The 24940-nt window shown below is 40.1% G+C and overlaps 6 non-coding genes across 6 annotated transcripts; 1 reads left to right on the plus strand and 5 right to left on the minus strand.

Moving 5' to 3' along the window:
- Window positions 1–22583: 22583 nt before the first annotated feature.
- Window positions 22584–22699, minus strand: LOC134998736 (U5 spliceosomal RNA). Its single transcript, XR_010200907.1, has one exon. It is a non-coding gene; the product is annotated as a U5 spliceosomal RNA (small nuclear RNA).
- A 275-nt stretch (window positions 22700–22974) lies between these two features.
- On the minus strand, window positions 22975–23090 carry LOC134998702 (U5 spliceosomal RNA). The gene has a single exon (XR_010200873.1). It is a non-coding gene; the product is annotated as a U5 spliceosomal RNA (small nuclear RNA).
- Window positions 23091–23364: 274 nt separating this feature from the next.
- On the minus strand, window positions 23365–23480 carry LOC134998705 (U5 spliceosomal RNA). The gene has a single exon (XR_010200876.1). It is a non-coding gene; the product is annotated as a U5 spliceosomal RNA (small nuclear RNA).
- Window positions 23481–23766: 286 nt separating this feature from the next.
- Window positions 23767–23882, minus strand: LOC134998649 (U5 spliceosomal RNA). The gene has a single exon (XR_010200819.1). It is a non-coding gene; the product is annotated as a U5 spliceosomal RNA (small nuclear RNA).
- Window positions 23883–24152: 270 nt separating this feature from the next.
- LOC134998668 (U5 spliceosomal RNA) lies at window positions 24153–24268 on the minus strand. Its single transcript, XR_010200838.1, has one exon. It is a non-coding gene; the product is annotated as a U5 spliceosomal RNA (small nuclear RNA).
- A 144-nt stretch (window positions 24269–24412) lies between these two features.
- Window positions 24413–24575, plus strand: LOC134998350 (U1 spliceosomal RNA). Its single transcript, XR_010200633.1, has one exon. It is a non-coding gene; the product is annotated as a U1 spliceosomal RNA (small nuclear RNA).
- Window positions 24576–24940: the final 365 nt, after the last annotated feature.

Genomic DNA, 24940 nt, shown 5'->3' on the forward strand with positions numbered 1-24940 from the left:
AGTGCTTCATCTACACGTTATAGCCCTGAATTTTCCAATGCCTATCTCTTTGCAAAAGAGAGATATCGGCAAGGAAAAGCTGTATTGTACATTTGCATTTTTCTCCCAAACGAAGGACACTAGAATGAAAATTTTAAAGCCTCCTGTTAGTGCTTCATCTACACGTAATAGCCCTGAATTTTCCAATGCCTATCTCTTTGCAAAAGAGAGATATCGGCAAGGAAATGCTGTATTGTACCTTTGCATTTTTCTCCCAAACGAAAGACACTAGAATGAAAATTTTAAAGCCTCCTGTTAGTGCTTCATCTACACGTTATAGCCCTGCATTTTCCAATGCCTATCTCTTTGCAAAAGAGAGATATCGGCAAGGAAAAGTTGCATTGTACTTTTGCATTTTTCTCCCAAACGAAAGACACTAGAATGAAAATTGTAAAGCCTCCTGTTAGTGCTTCATCTACACGTTATAGCCCTGCATTTTCCAATGCCTATCTCTTTGCAAAAGAGAGATATCGGCAAGGAAAAGCTGTATTGTACCTTTGCATTTTTCTCCCAAACGAAAGACACTAGAATGAAAATGTTAAAGCCTACTGTTAGTGCTTCATCTACACGTTATAGCCCTGAATTTTCCAATGCCTATCTCTTTGCAAAAGAGAGATATCGGCAAGGAAAAGCTGTATTGTACCTTTGCATTTTTCTCCCAAACGAAAGACACTAGAATGAAAATTTTAAAGCCTCCTGTTAGTGCTTCATCTACACGTTATAGCCCTGAATTTTCCAATGCCTAGCTCTTTGCAAAAGAGAGATATCGACAAGGAAAAGCTGTATTGTACCTTTGCATTTTTCTCCCAAACGAAAGACACTAGAATGAAAATTTTAAAGCCTCCTGTTAGTGCTTCATCTACACGTTATAGCCCTGAATTTTCCAATGCCTATCTCTTTGCAAAAGAGAGATATCGGCAAGGAAAAGCTGTATTGTACCTTTGCATTTTTCTCCCAAACGAAGGACACTAGAATGAAAATTTTAAAGCCTCCTGTTAGTGCTTCATCTACACGTAATAGCCCTGAATTTTCCAATGCCTATCTCTTTGCAAAAGAGAGATATCGGCAAGGAAATGCTGTATTGTACCTTTGCATTTTTCTCCCAAACGAAAGACACTAGAATGAAAATTTTAAAGCCTCCTGTTAGTGCTTCATCTACACGTTATAGCCCTGCATTTTCCAATGCCTATCTCTTTGCAAAAGAGAGATATCGGCAAGGAAAAGTTGCATTGTACTTTTGCATTTTTCTCCCAAACGAAAGACACTAGAATGAAAATTGTAAAGCCTCCTGTTAGTGCTTCATCTACACGTTATAGCCCTGCATTTTCCAATGCCTATCTCTTTGCAAAAGAGAGATATCGGCAAGGAAAAGCTGTATTGTACCTTTGCATTTTTCTCCCAAACGAAAGACACTAGAATGAAAATGTTAAAGCCTACTGTTAGTGCTTCATCTACACGTTATAGCCCTGAATTTTCCAATGCCTATCTCTTTGCAAAAGAGAGATATCGGCAAGGAAAAGCTGTATTGTACCTTTGCATTTTTCTCCCAAACGAAAGACACTAGAATGAAAATTTTAAAGCCTCCTGTTAGTGCTTCATCTACACGTTATAGCCCTGCATTTTCCAATGCCTATCTCTTTGCAAAAGAGAGATATCGGCAAGGAAAAGCTGTATTGTACCTTTGCATTTTTCTCCCAAACGAAAGACACTAGAATGAAAATGTTAAAGCCTACTGTTAGTGCTTCATCTACACGTTATAGCCCTGAATTTTCCAATGCCTATCTCTTTGCAAAAGAGAGATATCGGCAAGGAAAAGCTGTATTGTACCTTTGCATTTTTCTCCCAAACGAAAGACACTAGAATGAAAATTTTAAAGCCTCCTGTTAGTGCTTCATCTACACGTTATAGCCCTGAATTTTCCAATGCCTAGCTCTTTGCAAAAGAGAGATATCGACAAGGAAAAGCTGTATTGTACCTTTGCATTTTTCTCCCAAACGAAAGACACTAGAATGAAAATTTTAAAGCCTCCTGTTAGTGCTTCATCTACACGTTATAGCCCTGAATTTTCCAATGCCTATCTCTTTGCAAAAGAGAGATATCGGCAAGGAAAAGCTGTATTGTACCTTTGCATTTTTCTCCCAAACGAAGGACACTAGAATGAAAATTTTAAAGCCTCCTGTTAGTGCTTCATCTACACGTAATAGCCCTGAATTTTCCAATGCCTATCTCTTTGCAAAAGAGAGATATCGGCAAGGAAATGCTGTATTGTACCTTTGCATTTTTCTCCCAAACGAAAGACACTAGAATGAAAATTTTAAAGCCTCCTGTTAGTGCTTCATCTACACGTTATAGCCCTGCATTTTCCAATGCCTATCTCTTTGCAAAAGAGAGATATCGGCAAGGAAAAGTTGCATTGTACTTTTGCATTTTTCTCCCAAACGAAAGACACTAGAATGAAAATTGTAAAGCCTCCTGTTAGTGCTTCATCTACACGTTATAGCCCTGCATTTTCCAATGCCTATCTCTTTGCAAAAGAGAGATATCGGCAAGGAAAAGCTGTATTGTACCTTTGCATTTTTCTCCCAAACGAAAGACACTAGAATGAAAATGTTAAAGCCTACTGTTAGTGCTTCATCTACACGTTATAGCCCTGAATTTTCCAATGCCTATCTCTTTGCAAAAGAGAGATATCGGCAAGGAAAAGCTGTATTGTACCTTTGCATTTTTCTCCCAAACGAAAGACACTAGAATGAAAATTTTAAAGCCTCCTGTTAGTGCTTCATCTACACGTTATAGCCCTGAATTTTCCAATGCCTAGCTCTTTGCAAAAGAGAGATATCGGCAAGGAAAAGCTGTATTGTACCTTTGCATTTTTCTCCCAAACGAAAGACACTAGAATGAAAATTTTAAAGCCTCCTGTTAGTGCTTCATCTACACGTTATAGCCCTGAATTTTCCAATGCCTATCTCTTTGCAAAAGAGAGATATCGGCAAGGAAAAGCTGTATTGTACCTTTGCATTTTTCTCCCAAACGAAGGACACTAGAATGAAAATTTTAAAGCCTCCTATTAGTGCTTCATCTACACGTTATAGCCCTGAATTTTCCAATGCCTATCTCTTTGCAAAAGAGAGATATCGGCAAGGAAAAGCTGTATTGTACCTTTGCATTTTTCTCCCAAACGAAGTACACTAGAATGAAAATTTTAAAGCCTCCTGTTAGTGCTTCATCTACACGTTATAGCCCTGAATTTTCCAATGCCTATCTCTTTGCAAAAGAGAGATATCGGCAAGGAAATGCTGTATTGTACCTTTGCATTTTTCTCCCAAACGAAAGACACTAGAATGAAAATTTTAAAGCCTCCTGTTAGTGCTTCATCTACACGTTATAGCCCTGCATTTTCCAATGCCTATCTCTTTGCAAAAGAGAGATATCGGCAAGGAAAAGCTGCATTGTACTTTTGCATTTTTCTCCCAAACGAAAGACACTAGAATGAAAATTTTAAAGCCTCCTGTTAGTGCTTCATCTACACGTTATAGCCCTGAATTTTCCAATGCCTAGCTCTTTGCAAAAGAGAGATATTGGCAAGGAAAAGCTGTATTGTACCTTTGCATTTTTCTCCCAAACGAAAGACACTAGAATGAAAATTTTAAAGCCTCCTGTTAGTGCTTCATCTACACGATATAGCCCTGAATTTTCCAATGCCTATCTCTTTGCAAAAGAGAGATATCGGCAAGGAAAAGCTGTATTGTACCTTTGCATTTTTCTCCCAAACGAAAGACACTAGAATGAAAATTTTAAAGCCTCCTGTTAGTGCTTCATCTACACGTTATAGCCCTGAATTTTCCAATGCCTATCTCTTTGCAAAAGAGAGATATCGGCAAGGAAAAGCTGTATTGTACCTTTGCATTTTTCTCCCAAACGAAGGACACTAGAATGAAAATTTTAAAGCCTCCTATTAGTGCTTCATCTACACGTTATAGCCCTGAATTTTCCAATGCCTATCTCTTTGCAAAAGAGAGATATCGGCAAGGAAAAGCTGTATTGTACCTTTGCATTTTTCTCCCAAACGAAGTACACTAGAATGAAAATTTTAAAGCCTCCTGTTAGTGCTTCATCTACACGTTATAGCCCTGAATTTTCCAATGCCTATCTCTTTGCAAAAGAGAGATATCGGCAAGGAAATGCTGTATTGTACCTTTGCATTTTTCTCCCAAACGAAAGACACTAGAATGAAAATTTTAAAGCCTCCTGTTAGTGCTTCATCTACACGTTATAGCCCTGCATTTTCCAATGCCTATCTCTTTGCAAAAGAGAGATATCGGCAAGGAAAAGCTGCATTGTACTTTTGCATTTTTCTCCCAAACGAAAGACACTAGAATGAAAATTTTAAAGCCTCCTGTTAGTGCTTCATCTACACGTTATAGCCCTGAATTTTCCAATGCCTAGTTCTTTGCAAAAGAGAGATATTGGCAAGGAAAAGCTGTATTGTACCTTTGCATTTTTCTCCCAAACGAAAGACACTAGAATGAAAATTTTAAAGCCTCCTGTTAGTGCTTCATCTACACGATATAGCCCTGAATTTTCCAATGCCTATCTCTTTGCAAAAGAGAGATATCGGCAAGGAAAAGCTGTATTGTACCTTTGCATTTTTCTCCCAAACGAAGGACACTAGAATGAAAATTTTAAAGCCTCCTGTTAGTGCTTCATCTACACGTTATAGCCCTGAATTTTCCAATGCCTATTTCTTTGCAAAAGAGAGATATCGGCAAGGAAAAGCTGTATTGTACCTTTGCATTTTTCTCCCAAACGAAAGACACTAGAATGAAAATTTTAAAGCCTACTGTTAGTGCTTCATCTACACGTTATAGCCCTGAATTTTCCAATGCCTAGCTCTTTGCAAAAGAGAGATATCGGCAAGGAAAAGCTGTATTGTACCTTTGCATTTTTCTCCCAAACGAAAGACACTAGAATGAAAATTTTAAAGCCTCCTGTTAGTGCTTCATCTACACGTTATAGCCCTGAATTTTCCAATGCCTATCTCTTTGCAAAAGAGAGATATCGGCAAGGAAAAGCTGTATTGTACCTTTGTTTTTTTCTCCCAAACGAAAGACACTAGAATGAAAATTTTAAAGCCTCCTGTTAGTGCTTCATCTACACGTTATAGCCCTGAATTTTCCAATGCCTAGCTCTTTGCAAAAGAGAGATATTGGCAAGGAAAAGCTGTATTGTACCTTTGCATTTTTCTCCCAAACGAAAGACACTAGAATGAAAATTTAAAAGCCTCCTGTTAGTGCTTCATGTACGCGGTATAGCCCTGAATTTTCCAATGCCTAGCTCTTTGCAAAAGAGAGATATCGGCAAGGAAAAGCTGTATTGTACCTTTGCATTTTTCTCCCAAACGAAAGACACTAGAATGAAAATTTTAAAGCCTCCTGTTAGTGCTTCATCTACACGTTATAGCCCTGAATTTTCCAATGCCTATCTCTTTGCAAAAGAGAGATATCGGCAAGGAAATGCTGTATTGTACCTTTGCATTTTTCTCCCAAACGAAAGACACTAGAATGAAAATTTAAAAGCCTCCTGTTAGTGCTTCATGTACGCGGTATAGCCCTGAATTTTCCAATGCCTATCTCTTTGCAAAAGAGAGATATCGGCAAGGAAAAACTGTATTGTACCTTTGCATTTTTCTCCCAAACGAAAGACACTAGAATGAAAATTTTAAAGCCTCCTGTTAGTGCTTCATCTACACGTTATAGCCCTGAATTTTCCAATGCCTATCTCTTTGCAAAAGAGAGATATCGGCAAGGAAAAGCTGTATTGTACCTTTGCATTTTTCTCCCAAACGAAGGACACTAGAATGAAAATTTTAAAGCCTCCTATTAGTGCTTCATCTACACGTTATAGCCCTGAATTTTCCAATGCCTATCTCTTTGCAAAAGAGAGATATCGGCAAGGAAAAGCTGTATTGTACCTTTGCATTTTTCTCCCAAACGAAGTACACTAGAATGAAAATGTTAAAGCCTCCTGTTAGTGCTTCATCTACACGTTATAGCCCTGAATTTTCCAATGCCTATCTCTTTGCAAAAGAGAGATATCGGCAAGGAAAAGCTGTATTGTACCTTTGCATTTTTCTCCCAAACGAAAGACACTAGAATGAAAATTTTAAAGCCTCCTGTTAGTGCTTCATCTACACGTTATAGCCCTGAATTTTCCAATGCCTATCTCTTTGCAAAAGAGAGATATCGGCAAGGAAATGCTGTATTGTACCTTTGCATTTTTCTCCCAAACGAAAGACACTAGAATGAAAATTTTAAAGCCTCCTGTTAGTGCTTCATCTACACGTTATAGCCCTGCATTTTCCAATGCCTATCTCTTTGCAAAAGAGAGATATCGGCAAGGAAAAGCTGCATTGTACTTTTGCATTTTTCTCCCAAACGAAAGACACTAGAATGAAAATTTTAAAGCCTCCTGTTAGTGCTTCATCTACACGTTATAGCCCTGAATTTTCCAATGCCTAGCTCTTTGCAAAAGAGAGATATTGGCAAGGAAAATCTGTATTGTACCTTTGCATTTTTCTCCCAAACGAAAGACACTAGAATGAAAATGTTAAAGCCTACTGTTAGTGCTTCATCTACACGTTATAGCCCTGAATTTTCCAATGCCTAGCTCTTTGCAAAAGAGAGATATCGGCAAGGAAAAGCTGTATTGTACCTTTGCATTTTTCTCCCAAACGAAAGACACTAGAATGAAAATTTTAAAGCCTCCTGTTAGTGCTTCATCTACACGTTATAGCCCTGAATTTTCCAATGCCTATCTCTTTGCAAAAGAGAGATATCGGCAAGGAAAAGCTGTATTGTACCTTTGCATTTTTCTCCCAAACGAAGGACACTAGAATGAAAATTTTAAAGCCTCCTATTAGTGCTTCATCTACACGTTATAGCCCTGAATTTTCCAATGCCTATCTCTTTGCAAAAGAGAGATATCGGCAAGGAAAAACTGTATTGTACCTTTGCATTTTTCTCCCAAACGAAAGACACTAGAATGAAAATTTTAAAGCCTCCTGTTAGTGCTTCATCTACACGTTATAGCCCTGAATTTTCCAATGCCTATCTCTTTGCAAAAGAGAGATATCGGCAAGGAAAAGCTGTATTGTACCTTTGCATTTTTCTCCCAAACGAAAGACACTAGAATGAAAATTTTAAATCCTACTGTTAGTGCTTCATCTACACGTTATAGCCCTGAATTTTCCAATGCCTAGCTCTTTGCAAAAGAGAGATATCGACAAGGAAAAGCTGTATTGTACCTTTGCATTTTTCTCCCAAACGAAAGACACTAGAATGAAAATTTTAAAGCCTCCTGTTAGTGCTTCATCTACACGTTATAGCCCTGAATTTTCCAATGCCTATCTCTTTGCAAAAGAGAGATATCGGCAAGGAAAAGCTGTATTGTACATTTGCATTTTTCTCCCAAACGAAGGACACTAGAATGAAAATTTTAAAGCCTCCTGTTAGTGCTTCATCTACACGTAATAGCCCTGAATTTTCCAATGCCTATCTCTTTGCAAAAGAGAGATATCGGCAAGGAAATGCTGTATTGTACCTTTGCATTTTTCTCCCAAACGAAAGACACTAGAATGAAAATTTTAAAGCCTCCTGTTAGTGCTTCATCTACACGTTATAGCCCTGCATTTTCCAATGCCTATCTCTTTGCAAAAGAGAGATATCGGCAAGGAAAAGTTGCATTGTACTTTTGCATTTTTCTCCCAAACGAAAGACACTAGAATGAAAATTGTAAAGCCTCCTGTTAGTGCTTCATCTACACGTTATAGCCCTGCATTTTCCAATGCCTATCTCTTTGCAAAAGAGAGATATCGGCAAGGAAAAGCTGTATTGTACCTTTGCATTTTTCTCCCAAACGAAAGACACTAGAATGAAAATGTTAAAGCCTACTGTTAGTGCTTCATCTACACGTTATAGCCCTGAATTTTCCAATGCCTATCTCTTTGCAAAAGAGAGATATCGGCAAGGAAAAGCTGTATTGTACCTTTGCATTTTTCTCCCAAACGAAAGACACTAGAATGAAAATTTTAAAGCCTCCTGTTAGTGCTTCATCTACACGTTATAGCCCTGAATTTTCCAATGCCTAGCTCTTTGCAAAAGAGAGATATCGACAAGGAAAAGCTGTATTGTACCTTTGCATTTTTCTCCCAAACGAAAGACACTAGAATGAAAATTTTAAAGCCTCCTGTTAGTGCTTCATCTACACGTTATAGCCCTGAATTTTCCAATGCCTATCTCTTTGCAAAAGAGAGATATCGGCAAGGAAAAGCTGTATTGTACCTTTGCATTTTTCTCCCAAACGAAGGACACTAGAATGAAAATTTTAAAGCCTCCTGTTAGTGCTTCATCTACACGTAATAGCCCTGAATTTTCCAATGCCTATCTCTTTGCAAAAGAGAGATATCGGCAAGGAAATGCTGTATTGTACCTTTGCATTTTTCTCCCAAACGAAAGACACTAGAATGAAAATTTTAAAGCCTCCTGTTAGTGCTTCATCTACACGTTATAGCCCTGCATTTTCCAATGCCTATCTCTTTGCAAAAGAGAGATATCGGCAAGGAAAAGTTGCATTGTACTTTTGCATTTTTCTCCCAAACGAAAGACACTAGAATGAAAATTGTAAAGCCTCCTGTTAGTGCTTCATCTACACGTTATAGCCCTGCATTTTCCAATGCCTATCTCTTTGCAAAAGAGAGATATCGGCAAGGAAAAGCTGTATTGTACCTTTGCATTTTTCTCCCAAACGAAAGACACTAGAATGAAAATGTTAAAGCCTACTGTTAGTGCTTCATCTACACGTTATAGCCCTGAATTTTCCAATGCCTATCTCTTTGCAAAAGAGAGATATCGGCAAGGAAAAGCTGTATTGTACCTTTGCATTTTTCTCCCAAACGAAAGACACTAGAATGAAAATTTTAAAGCCTCCTGTTAGTGCTTCATCTACACGTTATAGCCCTGAATTTTCCAATGCCTAGCTCTTTGCAAAAGAGAGATATCGGCAAGGAAAAGCTGTATTGTACCTTTGCATTTTTCTCCCAAACGAAAGACACTAGAATGAAAATTTTAAAGCCTCCTGTTAGTGCTTCATCTACACGTTATAGCCCTGAATTTTCCAATGCCTATCTCTTTGCAAAAGAGAGATATCGGCAAGGAAAAGCTGTATTGTACCTTTGCATTTTTCTCCCAAACGAAGGACACTAGAATGAAAATTTTAAAGCCTCCTATTAGTGCTTCATCTACACGTTATAGCCCTGAATTTTCCAATGCCTATCTCTTTGCAAAAGAGAGATATCGGCAAGGAAAAGCTGTATTGTACCTTTGCATTTTTCTCCCAAACGAAGTACACTAGAATGAAAATTTTAAAGCCTCCTGTTAGTGCTTCATCTACACGTTATAGCCCTGAATTTTCCAATGCCTATCTCTTTGCAAAAGAGAGATATCGGCAAGGAAAAGCTGTATTGTACCTTTGCATTTTTCTCCCAAACGAAAGACACTAGAATGAAAATTTTAAAGCCTCCTGTTAGTGCTTCATCTACACGTTATAGCCCTGCATTTTCCAATGCCTATCTCTTTGCAAAAGAGAGATATCGGCAAGGAAAAGCTGCATTGTACTTTTGCATTTTTCTCCCAAACGAAAGACACTAGAATGAAAATTTTAAAGCCTCCTGTTAGTGCTTCATCTACACGTTATAGCCCTGAATTTTCCAATGCCTAGCTCTTTGCAAAAGAGAGATATTGGCAAGGAAAAGCTGTATTGTACCTTTGCATTTTTCTCCCAAACGAAAGACACTAGAATGAAAATTTTAAAGCCTCCTGTTAGTGCTTCATCTACACGATATAGCCCTGAATTTTCCAATGCCTATCTCTTTGCAAAAGAGAGATATCGGCAAGGAAAAGCTGTATTGTACCTTTGCATTTTTCTCCCAAACGAAAGACACTAGAATGAAAATTTTAAAGCCTCCTGTTAGTGCTTCATCTACACGTTATAGCCCTGAATTTTCCAATGCCTATCTCTTTGCAAAAGAGAGATATCGGCAAGGAAAAGCTGTATTGTACCTTTGCATTTTTCTCCCAAACGAAGGACACTAGAATGAAAATTTTAAAGCCTCCTATTAGTGCTTCATCTACACGTTATAGCCCTGAATTTTCCAATGCCTATCTCTTTGCAAAAGAGAGATATCGGCAAGGAAAAGCTGTATTGTACCTTTGCATTTTTCTCCCAAACGAAGTACACTAGAATGAAAATTTTAAAGCCTCCTGTTAGTGCTTCATCTACACGTTATAGCCCTGAATTTTCCAATGCCTATCTCTTTGCAAAAGAGAGATATCGGCAAGGAAATGCTGTATTGTACCTTTGCATTTTTCTCCCAAACGAAAGACACTAGAATGAAAATTTTAAAGCCTCCTGTTAGTGCTTCATCTACACGTTATAGCCCTGCATTTTCCAATGCCTATCTCTTTGCAAAAGAGAGATATCGGCAAGGAAAAGCTGCATTGTACTTTTGCATTTTTCTCCCAAACGAAAGACACTAGAATGAAAATTTTAAAGCCTCCTGTTAGTGCTTCATCTACACGTTATAGCCCTGAATTTTCCAATGCCTAGTTCTTTGCAAAAGAGAGATATTGGCAAGGAAAAGCTGTATTGTACCTTTGCATTTTTCTCCCAAACGAAAGACACTAGAATGAAAATTTTAAAGCCTCCTGTTAGTGCTTCATCTACACGATATAGCCCTGAATTTTCCAATGCCTATCTCTTTGCAAAAGAGAGATATCGGCAAGGAAAAGCTGTATTGTACCTTTGCATTTTTCTCCCAAACGAAGGACACTAGAATGAAAATTTTAAAGCCTCCTGTTAGTGCTTCATCTACACGTTATAGCCCTGAATTTTCCAATGCCTATTTCTTTGCAAAAGAGAGATATCGGCAAGGAAAAGCTGTATTGTACCTTTGCATTTTTCTCCCAAACGAAAGACACTAGAATGAAAATTTTAAAGCCTACTGTTAGTGCTTCATCTACACGTTATAGCCCTGAATTTTCCAATGCCTAGCTCTTTGCAAAAGAGAGATATCGGCAAGGAAAAGCTGTATTGTACCTTTGCATTTTTCTCCCAAACGAAAGACACTAGAATGAAAATTTTAAAGCCTCCTGTTAGTGCTTCATCTACACGTTATAGCCCTGAATTTTCCAATGCCTATCTCTTTGCAAAAGAGAGATATCGGCAAGGAAAAGCTGTATTGTACCTTTGTTTTTTTCTCCCAAACGAAAGACACTAGAATGAAAATTTTAAAGCCTCCTGTTAGTGCTTCATCTACACGTTATAGCCCTGAATTTTCCAATGCCTAGCTCTTTGCAAAAGAGAGATATTGGCAAGGAAAAGCTGTATTGTACCTTTGCATTTTTCTCCCAAACGAAAGACACTAGAATGAAAATTTAAAAGCCTCCTGTTAGTGCTTCATGTACGCGGTATAGCCCTGAATTTTCCAATGCCTAGCTCTTTGCAAAAGAGAGATATCGGCAAGGAAAAGCTGTATTGTACCTTTGCATTTTTCTCCCAAACGAAAGACACTAGAATGAAAATTTTAAAGCCTCCTGTTAGTGCTTCATCTACACGTTATAGCCCTGAATTTTCCAATGCCTATCTCTTTGCAAAAGAGAGATATCGGCAAGGAAATGCTGTATTGTACCTTTGCATTTTTCTCCCAAACGAAAGACACTAGAATGAAAATTTAAAAGCCTCCTGTTAGTGCTTCATGTACGCGGTATAGCCCTGAATTTTCCAATGCCTATCTCTTTGCAAAAGAGAGATATCGGCAAGGAAAAACTGTATTGTACCTTTGCATTTTTCTCCCAAACGAAAGACACTAGAATGAAAATTTTAAAGCCTCCTGTTAGTGCTTCATCTACACGTTATAGCCCTGAATTTTCCAATGCCTATCTCTTTGCAAAAGAGAGATATCGGCAAGGAAAAGCTGTATTGTACCTTTGCATTTTTCTCCCAAACGAAGGACACTAGAATGAAAATTTTAAAGCCTCCTATTAGTGCTTCATCTACACGTTATAGCCCTGAATTTTCCAATGCCTATCTCTTTGCAAAAGAGAGATATCGGCAAGGAAAAGCTGTATTGTACCTTTGCATTTTTCTCCCAAACGAAGTACACTAGAATGAAAATGTTAAAGCCTCCTGTTAGTGCTTCATCTACACGTTATAGCCCTGAATTTTCCAATGCCTATCTCTTTGCAAAAGAGAGATATCGGCAAGGAAAAGCTGTATTGTACCTTTGCATTTTTCTCCCAAACGAAAGACACTAGAATGAAAATTTTAAAGCCTCCTGTTAGTGCTTCATCTACACGTTATAGCCCTGAATTTTCCAATGCCTATCTCTTTGCAAAAGAGAGATATCGGCAAGGAAATGCTGTATTGTACCTTTGCATTTTTCTCCCAAACGAAAGACACTAGAATGAAAATTTTAAAGCCTCCTGTTAGTGCTTCATCTACACGTTATAGCCCTGCATTTTCCAATGCCTATCTCTTTGCAAAAGAGAGATATCGGCAAGGAAAAGCTGCATTGTACTTTTGCATTTTTCTCCCAAACGAAAGACACTAGAATGAAAATTTTAAAGCCTCCTGTTAGTGCTTCATCTACACGTTATAGCCCTGAATTTTCCAATGCCTAGCTCTTTGCAAAAGAGAGATATTGGCAAGGAAAATCTGTATTGTACCTTTGCATTTTTCTCCCAAACGAAAGACACTAGAATGAAAATGTTAAAGCCTACTGTTAGTGCTTCATCTACACGTTATAGCCCTGAATTTTCCAATGCCTAGCTCTTTGCAAAAGAGAGATATCGGCAAGGAAAAGCTGTATTGTACCTTTGCATTTTTCTCCCAAACGAAAGACACTAGAATGAAAATTTTAAAGCCTCCTGTTAGTGCTTCATCTACACGTTATAGCCCTGAATTTTCCAATGCCTATCTCTTTGCAAAAGAGAGATATCGGCAAGGAAAAGCTGTATTGTACCTTTGCTTTTTTCTCCCAAACGAAAGAAACTAGAATGAAAATTTTAAAGCCTCCTATTAGTGCTTCATCTACACGTTATAGCCCTGAATTTTCCAATGCCTATCTCTTTGCAAAAGAGAGATATCGGCAAGGAAAAGCTGCATTGTACTTTTGCATTTTTCTCCCAAACGAAAGACACTAGAATGAAAATTTTAAAGCCTCCTGTTAGTGCTTCATCTACACGTTATAGCCCTGAATTTTCCAATGCCTAGCTCTTTGCAAAAGAGAGATATCGGCAAGGAAAAGCTGTATTGTACCTTTGCATTTTTCTCCCAAACGAAAGACACTAGAATGAAAATTTTAAAGCCTCCTGTTAGTGCTTCATCTACACGTTATAGCCCTGAATTTTCCAATGCCTATCTCTTTGCAAAAGAGAGATATCGGCAAGGAAAAGCTGTATTGTACCTTTGCATTTTTCTCCCAAACGAAGGACACTAGAATGAAAATTTTAAAGCCTCATATTAGTGCTTCATCTACACGTTATAGCCCTGAATTTTCCAATGCCTATCTCTTTGCAAAAGAGAGATATCGGCAAGGAAAAGCTGTATTGTACCTTTGCATTTTTCTCCCAAACGAAGTACACTAGAATGAAAATTTTAAAGCCTCCTGTTAGTGCTTCATCTACACGTTATAGCCCTGAATTTTCCAATGCCTATCTCTTTGCAAAAGAGAGATATCGGCAAGGAAATGCTGTATTGTACCTTTGCATTTTTCTCCCAAACGAAAGACACTAGAATGAAAATTTTAAAGCCTCCTGTTAGTGCTTCATCTACACGTTATAGCCCTGCATTTTCCAATGCCTATCTCTTTGCAAAAGAGAGATATCGGCAAGGAAAAGCTGCATTGTACTTTTGCATTTTTCTCCCAAACGAAAGACACTAGAATGAAAATTTTAAAGCCTCCTGTTAGTGCTTCATCTACACGTTATAGCCCTGAATTTTCCAATGCCTAGCTCTTTGCAAAAGAGAGATATTGGCAAGGAAAAGCTGTATTGTACCTTTGCATTTTTCTCCCAAACGAAAGACACTAGAATGAAAATTTTAAAGCCTCCTGTTAGTGCTTCATCTACACGATATAGCCCTGAATTTTCCAATGCCTATCTCTTTGCAAAAGAGAGATATCGGCAAGGAAAAGCTGTATTGTACCTTTGCATTTTTCTCCCAAACGAAGGACACTAGAATGAAAATTTTAAAGCCTCCTGTTAGTGCTTCATCTACACGTTATAGCCCTGAATTTTCCAATGCCTATTTCTTTGCAAAAGAGAGATATCGGCAAGGAAAAGCTGTATTGTACCTTTGCATTTTTCTCCCAAACGAAAGACACTAGAATGAAAATTTTAAAGCCTACTGTTAGTGCTTCATCTACACGTTATAGCCCTGAATTTTCCAATGCCTAGCTCTTTGCAAAAGAGAGATATCGGCAAGGAAAAGCTGTATTGTACCTTTGCATTTTTCTCCCAAACGAAAGACACTAGAATGAAAATTTTAAAGCCTCCTGTTAGTGCTTCATCTACACGTTATAGCCCTGAATTTTCCAATGCCTATCTCTTTGCAAAAGAGAGATATCGGCAAGGAAAAGCTGTGATTGTACCTTTGTTTTTTTCTCCCAAACGAAAGACACTAGAATGAAAATTTTAAAGCCTCCTATTAGTGCTTCATCTACACGTTATAGCCCTGAATTTTCCAATGCCTATCTCTTTGCAAAAGAGAGATATCGGCAAGGAAAAGCTGCATTGTACTTTTGCATTTTTCTCCCAAACGAAAGACACTAGAATGAAAATTTTAAAGCCTCCTGTTAGTGCTTCATCTACACGTTATAGCCCTGAATTTTCCAATGCCTATCTCTTTGCAAAAGAGAGATATCGGCAAGGAAATGCTGTATTGTACCTTTGCATTTTTCTCCCAAACGAAAGACACTAGAATGAAAATTTTAAAGCCTCCTGTTAGTGCTTCATCTACACGTTATAGCCCTGCATTTTCCAATGCCTATCTCTTTGCAAAAGAGAGATATCGGCAAGGAAAAGCTGCATTGTACTTTTGCATTTTTCTCCCAAACGAAAGACACTAGAATGAAAATTTTAAAGCCTCCTGTTAGTGCTTCATCTACACGTTATAGCCCTGAATTTTCCAATGCCTATCTCTTTGCAAAAGAGAGATATCGGCAAGGAAAAGCTGTATTGTACCTTTGCTTTTTTCTCCCAAACGAAAGACACTAGAATGAAAATTTTAAAGCCTCCTATTAGTGCTTCATCTACACGTTATAGCCCTGAATTTTCCAATGCCTATCTCTTTGCAAAAGAGAGATATCGGCAAGGAAAAGCTGTATTGTACTTTTGCATTTTTCTCCCAAACGAAAGACACTAGAATGAAAATTTTAAAGCCTCCTGTTAGTGCTTCATCTACACGTTATAGCCCTGAATTTTCCAATGCCTAGCTCTTTGCAAAAGAGAGATATTGGCAAGGAAAAGCTGTATTGTACCTTTGCATTTTTCTCCCAAACGAAAGACACTAGAATGAAAATTTAAAAGCCTCCTGTTAGTGCTTCATCTACACGGTATAGCCCTGAATTTTCCAATGCCTAGCTCTTTGCAAAAGAGAGATATCGGCAAGGAAAAGCTGTATTGTACCTTTGCATTTTTCTCCCAAACGAAAGACACTAGAATGAAAATTTTAAAGCCTCCTGTTAGTGCTTCATCTACACGTTATAGCCCTGAATTTTCCAATGCCTATCTCTTTGCAAAAGAGAGATATCGGCAAGGAAATGCTGTATTGTACCTTTGCATTTTTCTCCCAAACGAAAGACACTAGAATGAACATTTTAAAGCCTCCTGTTAGTGCTTCATCTACACGTTATAGCCCTGCATTTTCCAATGCCTATCTCTTTGCAAAAGAGAGATATCGGCAAGGAAAAGCTGCATTGTACTTTTGCATTTTTCTCCCAAACGAAAGACACTAGAATGAAAATTTTAAAGCCTCCTGTTAGTGCTTCATCTACACGTTATTGCCCTGAATTTTCCAATGCCTAGCTCTTTGCAAAAGAGAGATATTGGCAAGGAAAAGCTGTATTGTACCTTTGCATTTTTCTCCCAAACGAAAGACACTAGAATGAAAATTTTAAAGCCTCCTGTTAGTGCTTCATCTACACGTTATAGCCCTGAATTTTCCAATGCCTATCTCTTTGCAAAAGAGAGATATCGGCAAGGAAAAACTGTATTGTACCTTTGCATTTTTCTCCCAAACGAAAGACACTAAAATGAAAATTTTAAAGCCTCCTGTTAGTGCTTCATCTACACGTTATAGCCCTGAATTTTCCAATGCCTATCTCTTTGCAAAAGAGAGATATCGGCAAGGAAAAGCTGTATTGTACCTTTGCATTTTTCTCCCAAACGAAGGACACTAGAATGAAAATTTAAAAGCCTCCTGTTAGTGCTTCATCTACACGGTATAGCCCTGAATTTTCCAATGCCTATCTCTTTGCAAAAGAGAGATATCGGCAAGGAAAAGCTGTATTGTACCTTTGCATTTTTCTCCCAAACGAAAGACACTAGAATGAAAATTTTAAAGCCTCCTGTTAGTGCTTCATCTACACGTTATAGCCCTGAATTTTCCAATGCCTAGCTCTTTGCAAAAGAGAGATATTGTGCTTCCTAGCTGTTTTTTATAAAATCACTTAATTAAATCTAACTCTGATTACGTCAGAGAAGGCCAGGTACCCTACACCATAAGAGGGGGTTTGAAATTTTGACTTGTCTACTTAAAGATCACCAAAATCTGATGACAAGGTCAATTACATCCCTGGGTGGGATTGAACCTCCAACCTTTTGGTTAATAGCCCATGTAAGTGCAAGAAATCCTGAAGCACTCACTCATCATGGGAAAGTACCAATGTGTATCTTGATTATTGACTTTTTAAAGTTTTTCTAGGAAACGTTCTAGATGAATGATTATTAGCCTTTGTCAGTATTGACTTTTGCAAGGTGTCTCTGTGGCGCAATCAGTTAGTGTGTAAGGCTATTAACCAAAAGGTTGGTGGTTCAATCCCACCCAGGGACTTAATTGACCTTGTTATCAGATTTTGGTGATCTTTAAGTAGACAAGTCAAAATTTCAAACCCACTGTTATGGTGTAGGGTACCTGGCCTTCTCTGATGTTTAGATTTGATTCAGTGATTTTATAAAAACAGCTAGGAAGCACAATTTAGCAGTGGGTTGCAGAGAAAAAGAAATATGCTGGCAGAAAAATCCAATTGAGTGATTAAACAGCTCTTCATTTTCTGGCTTTATTTTTATACTAACAAATTTGTTCTCTGAAAAGTGTCCACAAAGCCAAGTCTCTGATTAACACCTTTGTAGGGATGGTTTTTCACCTATTACTAAATTAAACTTGCTTCATTGGAAAGGCAGCAAGATGCATCCTCATTTCAATGTCTACTGAAATAATACAGGTTGACACCAGGAAACATTAACGCCACTGCATCCTTGCTGCTTTCGCATGTGGAAGTCTGTTTAATGTGAAAACAAGGTGATATCTAATTAGCACACAGGTAAGGAATTAAGAAAATCTTTATTTAAGGGTGAAGATGTTTCTCACAAAATCGTTGCCCCAATGCATCATTGAAATTCAAGCTGGAAAGATGATTTTAATATATCACTTGTACATTTTGCATTGCTCTTCTGGTGACAATGTAGTTTGTTTTGTCAATTACCATTTTAATAATCGGGTAAAGAAAATTAATTGGATTTTTGAAAGAAAACAATACTGTCAATATACTATTAAAACAAATTAAAATGGTAAAAGTTATTGTACTTTAAGTAAAAATAAAAGAGCAAAAATATCAATCCCAGTTTTTGATTACTTTAATTAACAAAAAAAAATGCACATAGCAGAGGATAGTTTCGACCAATCAACCTCTGGGTTATGGGCCCAGCATGCTTCCATTGCACTACTCTGCTGCTCATGGAAGTGTAAGAGATCCTGAAGACTAAATTGATTAAAGGCCTAAAAGTACTGGACTATAAGGAAAGACTTACTAGGCTGAATATTTATACACTAGAAAAGAGGTGCCTAAGAGGAGATATTATTAATATCTTCAAATATGTAAAGATACATAACAAAGAGTTATCAGAGGAATTATTTATTAAACGAACACGTGGTCACTCGCTGCGACTGGAGGAAAGTTCAGAACGCAATGGAGGAAAGGTTTCTTCACTGTTAGGGCAATCAGGATGTGGAATTCCCTGCCAGGGAAGGTGGTAATGGCGGACTCTGTAATTGGATTTAAAAAAGGAATGGATACATTTCTGAATGAAAAAGCTATCCAAGGTTATAATACTTAAAATATCAACATGGTTAATCCGGGGGTAACATGAGTTATAGTAGCTAACTAGTCATAAAACATTATTCAGCAAGTATGTAGAATCATCACAACTTAAAACAGGTTGAACACGATGGGCAATTTGCCTCTATTCAACCTCAAAAACTATGTTACTATATTACTATGTTATTGTAGTATACAGAACACCACAATGCAATGAGCAGTGATAGTGAGCACTGATGAGGATACTAGAACTGACACTGAGCAGCAAGATGCAGCACTGGACTATTAGTAATGTACTGTAGTATGCTGAGCACCACAATGCAGCACAAGACAATGAGCAGTGATACTGAGCACTGATGAGGATACTACTGAGAACTGACACTGAGCAGGAGAGACACACTACTAGTATTACTGAGCAGCAATAAGTAACCACTGATACTGAGCACTGATATTGAGATTTCCACTGAGAGAACATAGCCACGTCCTCTCCGCTCTCTCTTCAATGCACGAGTAAAAATGGCAGCAACGCGCAGCTCTTTATATGGAATCCGAATCTCGCGAGAATCCGACAGCGGGATGATGACATTTTCCCTTGTTCAGGTTTTCCGAGTCAGGCGGGAACAACCGAGCCTGCCTCGGACCAGTGTAAACAATGTGGAGTTCGTGGGGAATTCGGTTCTCGGAGAACCGAACCCGCTCCTCTCTACCTTATACCCATCAATTTTTTTATTTTCAATCTAAGCCCCTGCAGTTTTCTGTAAGCATCTGCTTCGCTATGATGATCAACAAGTCACAAGGGCAAACACTCAGGGTTTGAGGCGTAGATCTTAGGACCAGCTGCTACAAGCATGGCAGAGGTGTCACTATCACTGGTGACACCCAGAGAGGTGGCGAGGGAGATTGTAATGCAGTGCGCGCAGATAAGCAGCGCAATGGTAAAAAGGAGGCATGGTTTCATAGGTAGGGGCGTGGCCTGGTGGCCTGAATCTACATTTTGTTGCTCCGGGTGTCCCGGGGGTTGGGGGCTGCACCCGGGGACTAGTGTGTGAGCGGTGCTGGCTCCTGCACAGTGACAGGGCATGGCCACCCAGCATGACGCCTCCCTTCTTGACCATGCTGTAATTGCAGTCGCACTGCAGTTCAGCGTGATCATAAAAAATGGTGTAGGCTCCTGCTGGTGCAGACTGTATGTGCGCGCAGGAAGCCGCCACCATTTTTGTGATCACAGCGGCTGAATGTGATGTCATACAGCCGCTGTGACCACGCCCCCTGTGTCTCCTCCGTTGCAGACCCCATTTTGAAGCCTTGCCCCCGCACCGCTCCATCCCTGACTTGGAAATGGAGTGTTGCTGACCCACCTCTCCCCCCCTTCCCCGCCCCGATTGACAGGCAGAGGCGATCACATTCTCTGCGGGGTGCCGCAGAAAATGCAGGCACATGCGTATGCTCTTAGCAATTTTTGCAGTTGGATCGCTTATTGCGATTGCAATCCAACCTGAATCAGGCCCTATTACCTATCACAATGCGCTGCGGGCAGTACAAAATTGGGTTAATATAGGAGAAAAACCCCCAGACCTGTGCTCCTTAACTGTACCTGGTGGCTAGTGGAGCGGCTGCCCAGTAATCAGTGTCCACCGCAGTGCGCACACGGCCCACCCCCTACGGCCTCGCTCCCCTTCATCAGCGGCCTCGTGATCCGGAAGGGTGGTGTGTGTGTGACTGACCTTAGGATGAAACCGGAGCCTCCGCTGCAGTGACCCAGCAACCAGGGCACGGGAGTATACAGCGCCGCTGGGAGTGATGAAGCTGCAGTAAAGATGTCTATTAGACCTAGCCTGCTGCAGCCCTTGTAGATTCTCATAAAACAAGTTCTTCTTTTCTTGTCAAAATTAATAGCTAAGAATAGGCTGCCTGAGGCAGGCCCCTGTTAATTGGCCTGCTACTGAAGGCACCAACTACAAACTGAGCTCCCTGTTCATGGAAGCGGGGTTATAGAGGAGAATGCACTGAGCTTCTTGGGAACAGTCAAAAGCTTTGAGCCGGTTGGTGCCTCAGATCAAGATCCTACTCTACACCCCAATGTGAATCCTTGTGGAGTCCAGTGTACCCCACAGAAGAAATTAATGTGTCACACCCATTGGCAGCAACCTTAGAATAGCTGCTGACGGGCACAATTGAGAAAGGAAGGGGGGGGGGACATTTGAATCCAGCACATAGATGCAATTCAAATATGTAATTTGTACCTTCCTATTTTAAAATATAATGGATGAACCTCACCCTGTGAGAACAATCTTCATGATCAAGAGATCTAATATGTAAAATAAGTATGAGTTGGGATAGGGCTGGGGAGGGTGGCAGCTCGGGCAGCCCCTCCCCCGTCAAGTTAAGGAGATTCAACTGAGGAAGCACAAGGGAACTCTCGTCTGGGGACAACAACTGCAGGGAGACCACATCTTTTCAGATGAACATGGGAGGGCGGAAGGCTGCCTAATACTGAAGCACCATCAAATATCAAACCATATCCAACAACTAGTACAAGCATTCCTGGGGGAAGGTCTGCAGCAGACGGATTTGCATACGGTGATGTCATCCAAGCAGTGGGCCAAAGTTGGCTGGAACCCTCATCTGCATATAAAAAGAGAAAAGGGGCATGCAGGGCATGGCGGCCTTTTGCAGTGCTTGGATGACCCCTAGTTCGCATTAAACACCCCCACCCTCCTTTGGTGTGGGGCTCATGTTGGCCATGCCCCATCCCCTGAAGCATTCATGCTGATTTCTTGCAGCAGCTGGGCACTGTAACAGCTCCAGAGCTGCTCTGTAAGGCAAGTAAAAGGGTGTGGGCCCTGCAGCACCACCTGTAGTTCGCATTGTGCGTTGGAAGGCACAAAGTAAGCAGACGGGAGGAGAAGTCAGGATAGTACACAAGGGCATCCTTTTCTCTTAGTCCGTAGAGGATGCTGGGGTCACATTAAGAACCATGGGGTATAGACGGGATCCGCAAGAGACATGGGCACTTTAAGACTTTCAAAGGGTGTGAACTGGCTCCTCCCTCTATGCCCCTCCTCCAGACTCCAGTTATAGGAACTGTGCCCAGGGAGACGGACATTTCGAGGAAAGGATTTATTGTTAAACTAAGGTGAGCATCTTACCAGCTCACACCTTAAGCATGCCGCAGAACGTGGCATTCAACAGAACACAAGCCAACGGCATGAACAATTGCAGCAAAAAGCTGACCAGAACCGTAACACAACATGTGTATAACCACAAGTAATAACTGCAGACACAGTATGGACTGGGACGGGTGCCCAGCATCCTCTACGTACTAAGAGAAAAGGATTTACCGGTAGGTATTAAAATCCTATTTTCTCATACGACCTAGAGGATGCTGGGGTCACATTAAGAACCATGGGGTTATACCAAAGCTCTTGAACGGGTGGGAGAGTGCGTACGACTCTGCAGCACCGAATGACCCAACTTGAGGTTATCATCAGCCAAGGTATCAAACTTGTAAAACTTAGCAAAAGTGTTTACTAAATAGCTGCTCGGCAAAGTTGCAATGCCGAGACTCCCCGACCAGCTGCCCAGGATGAACCCACCTTTCTAGTAGAATGGGTCTTCACCTAATTCAGTAACGGCAATCCTGCCGTGGAATGAGCATGCTGAATCTTACCACAGATCCAGCGCATAATGGTCTGCATGGAAGCAGGACACCCAATCATGTTGGGAGCATACAGGACAAACAGAGCCTCTGTTTTCCTAATCTGAACCGTTCTGGTGACATAAATTTTCAAAGTTCTGACCACAGCCAGAGACTTTGACTCAACGAAGGTGTCAGTGGCCAAAGGCACCATGTGGAAAGATGAACCACCTTCGGCAGAAATTGTTGACGTGTCCTCAATTCTGCTCTATCTTCATGAAAGATCAAATAAAGGCTCTTGTGATACTGCATGGTTTGTACTGTTTTCCATGTGCTCCCAGATCTTTCAAGCAAGTAGCATGGTCAAGAAAGTTCTGTTTGAAAAGAAACAAACATTTACTGTCATTGTTATGCAAATAAACTTACATTAAAGCTAACAAGAAAGCACACTCGTTCTGTCTTTAAACTGATAAAAGAAACCCCAATAATATGGGGCATGCAAAAATTGAGATAAAACTCAGTTTTGCTCCTCTCCACGGAAATCTTTAATAAAAGGCGAAATATTTGTTAGTTCTGAAGAGAAACCAGAGCATGACCAAGATTCCACCTGTCGCCTGAGTGCCATGCCAGCAGTTCTCATTCAGCTCAAAGTGAGCACCCAATTTGAATGAAAGAAAGCAGATTTCTCACCAGGCTTCCCCTTGCTATAAACATGGTTTGTACTCTTTTCCATGTGCTCCCAGATCTTTCAAACAATTAGTGTGGTCAAGAAAGTTCTGTTTGAAAAGAAACAAACATTTACTGTCATTTCTATGCAAATGAGCTTACATTAAAGCACACTCGTTCTATCTTTAAACCAATAAAATAAAACCCCAATAAGATGGGGCATGCAAAAATTGAGATAAAACTCAGTTTTGCTCCTCTCCACGGAAATCTTTAGTAAAAGGCGAAAGATTTGTTCGTTCTGAAGAGAAACCACAGCATGACCAAGATTCTACCTGTCGCCTGAGTGCCATGCCAGCAGTCCTCATTCAGCTCAAAGTGAGCACCCAATTTGAAAGAAAGAAAGCAGATTTCTCACCAGGCTTCCCCTTGCTATAAACATGGTTTGTACTCTTTTCCATGTGCTCCCAGATCTTTCAAGCAATTAGTATAGTCAAGAAAGTTCTGTTTGAAAAGAAACAAACATTTACTGTCATTTCTACGCAAATGAGCTTACATTAAAGCACACTCGTTCTATCTTTAAACTGATAAAAGAAACCCCAATAAGACGGGGCATGCAAAAATTGAGATAAAACTCAGTTTTGCTCCTCTCCATGGAAATCTTTAGTAAAAGGCGAAAGATTTGTTCGTTCTGAAGAGAAACCAGAGCATGACCAAGATTCCACCTGTCGCCTGAGTGCCGTGCCAGCAGTCCTCATTCAGCTCAAAGTGAGCACCCAATTTGAAAGAAAGAAAGCAGATTTCTCACCAGGCTTCCCCTTGCTATAAGCATGGTTTGTACTCTTTTCCATGTGCTCCCAGATCTTTCAAGCAATTAGTATGGTCAAGAAAGTTCTGCTTGAAAAGAAACAGACATTTATTGTCATTGTTATGCAAATAAACTTACATTAAAGCTAACAAGAAAGCACACTCGTTCTGTCTTTAATCCGATAAAAGAAACCCCAATAATATGGGGCATGCAAAAATTGAGATAAAACTCAGTTTTGCTCCTCTCCACGGAAATCTTTAGTAAAAGGCGAAAGATTTGTTCGTTCTGAAGAGAAACCAGAGCATGACCAAGATTCCACCTGTCGCCTGAGTGCCGTGCCAGCAATCCTTATTCAGATCAAAGTGAGCGCCCAATTTGAAAGAAAGCAGATTTCTCACCTGTCTTCTCCTTGCTATAAGCATGGTTTGTACTGTATTCCATGTGCTCCCAGATCTTTCAAGCAAGTAGCATGGTCAAGAAAGTTCTGTTTGAAAAGAAACAAACATTTACTGTCATTTCTATGCAAATGAGCTTACATTAAAGCACACTCATTCTATCTTTAAACCGATAAAAGAAACCCCAAAAAGATGGGGCATGCAAAAATTGAGATAAAACTCGGTTTTGCTCCTCTCCACGGAAATCTTTAGTAAAAGGCGAAAGATTTGTTCGTTCTGAAGAGAAACCAGAGCATGACCAAGATTTTTATCTGAAAATATGTGTTCTCCCTGCAGTTGTTGTCCCCAGATGAGAGTTCCCTTGTGCTGCCTCAGTTGAATCTCCTTTACTTGACAGGGGGATGCTCGAGCAGCGACCCTCCCCAGCTCTAGCCCAACTCCTACTTACCTGCCAGGTGAGATACTATGATCATGAAGGTGCTTCTCCCAGGGCAAGGCTCACCCATTGCACTCTGGGTGTGCTGCTTCTGCGATTTCCCCAAATGTGGGAAACTTGACTGCATAATTTGTGTTTCCCCTGGTCGGCTCTCGTATAATTCAGATCTCTTTGTCTCAGGTCTCTCTCCAGCCTAGTTTGCTGTCTGTTTCTACTTCTCTTTTCTTGAGCCGCTCCCTTCTATGCCCTTGCGCACTATCCTGACTTCTCCCGTCTGCTTACTTCGTGCCTTCCAACGCACAATGCAAACTACAGGTAGTGCTGCAGGACCCACACCCTTTTACTTGCCTTACAGAGCGTCTCTGGAGCAGTTACAGTGCCCAGCTGCTGCAAGAAATCAGCTTGAATGCTTCAGGGGCTGGGGAATAGCCAACATGAGCCCCACACCGAAGGAGGGTGGAGGTGTGTAATGCGAACTAGGGGTCATCCAAGCGCCGCAAAAGGCCGCCATGCCCTGCACGCCCCTTGTCTC

This window comes from Pseudophryne corroboree, unplaced genomic scaffold, assembly GCF_028390025.1.
Source record: "Pseudophryne corroboree isolate aPseCor3 unplaced genomic scaffold, aPseCor3.hap2 scaffold_149, whole genome shotgun sequence".
NCBI lineage: Eukaryota > Metazoa > Chordata > Amphibia > Anura > Myobatrachidae > Pseudophryne > Pseudophryne corroboree.